This window comes from Macaca fascicularis, chromosome X, assembly GCF_037993035.2.
Source record: "Macaca fascicularis isolate 582-1 chromosome X, T2T-MFA8v1.1".
Lineage (NCBI taxonomy): Eukaryota > Metazoa > Chordata > Mammalia > Primates > Cercopithecidae > Macaca > Macaca fascicularis.
Genome location: NC_088395.1, coordinates 30,630,723 through 30,632,192, shown reverse-complemented (window position 1 = coordinate 30,632,192; position 1,470 = coordinate 30,630,723). Strand labels below are relative to the sequence as shown.

The following is a 1,470-nucleotide window of genomic DNA, read 5'->3' as shown; positions in this document are numbered from 1 at the left end:
GCATTTTCAAAGTCAATAATGGCTAGTCTAGTGTTTTTCACATGATATCATTCTGACTCTCCTTCTTGCACTTTTGAGGACCCTTGTAATTACATTGGGCACACAAGGTAATGTAGGATAATTTTCCTTTTTTTTTTTTTTCATCAAAAACTTTATTTCCATTTGGTCCAAGGCTTGTTAGGGTAGTTAAGAAAGCTGCCTAGTGGCTGGAGGGAGAGGCTTAGGTAGAAGCCCTGTTATTTTGCAAGGGGCCCCTCAGAAGTCGCTGGGCTCAGAAGGCTCTTAGTCGTGCTTGAGAGTGAGCCTTTTGAAGAGATACTCGCCCAGCCCAGCCTCCGGGCCGGCCAGCCTGTGGAGGTTGGTCAGGTGGTCACCCATCTTCTTGATGAGCTTCACTTCCTCATCTAGGAAGTGACTCTCCAGGAAGTCACAGAGATGGGGGTCCGTGCGGGCAGAACCCAGGGCATGAAGATCCAAAAGGGCCTGGTTTAGCTTTTTCTCCAGAGCCATGGTGGCTTTCATGGCATCCGGGGTTTTACCCTACTCATCTTCAGCTGGCTTCTTGATGTCCTGGAAGAGAGCGTGGCCGCCACACTGGTTTTGCATCTTCAGGAGACACTCGTAACCCTCACACTTCTCCTCGGCCAATTTACAGAAGAAGTGGCTCATGCCTTTCAGAGACACATCATCACTGTCGAAATAGAAGCCCAGAGAGAGGTAGGTGTAGGAGGCCTGCAGGTACAAATTGACCAGGCTGTTGACGGCTGCCCCTACGTCGGTGGAATAATTCTGATGAATCTGGGAGCTCATGGTTGATCGGCAAGAAGGAGCTAACCACAAAAATGGTGCTGGCAGGTCCCAGAAGCAGGAGATGGCCAAGAAGATGGTCCCGGAGGTTGCAAGTGGAGAGGAAATAGGAGGGCTGTCGGAGGCTGGAAGAAAGAGTCCCCGGATCTGTTCCATCCAAACACTGTTGAAGCAAGAGACAGACCCGCAGGACCGCCGAACTGCAATTCAGGATAATTTTCCTATCATAAGGTCATCTAATTAGCAACCTTAACTCAACTTGCAGCCTTAATTCCCTGCTGCTATGGAAGGATACATGTTCACGGATTCCAGGGATTCGAGCATGGACATTTTGGGGTTATCACTATTTTGCCTACCCCAGGACCTGAGAACAGTGACCACTTCTGGGACTATACAGGGATGTTCCCAATTCCAGAGGAACTGGAATGCTAGTAATTTATCTGGAGAGGACAGATGTGGCTTCTTTATAATACCCCCTTGACAGTACTTCAGTTTACTGTAACCTGAAGGAAAACTTGCTATGTTAGTTTAGTACCTGAATTAAACCTGAGAAGCAGTAAGATTCCTAACTGCTTAATTCCTTTACCTCTTTCCCTTCATTTTGAGGTGTTTGCTGCTCCTGCTTCTGCATCAGTGCGTTTGCTCTTTTTTCCTTTTGTTTTG

General features: G+C 47.6%; 1 pseudogene; it reads right to left on the bottom strand.

The window, feature by feature from the left end:
• Window positions 1–236: 236 nt before the first annotated feature.
• Window positions 237–1,011, bottom strand: LOC102136466 (ferritin light chain pseudogene; annotated as a pseudogene).
• Window positions 1,012–1,470: the final 459 nt, after the last annotated feature.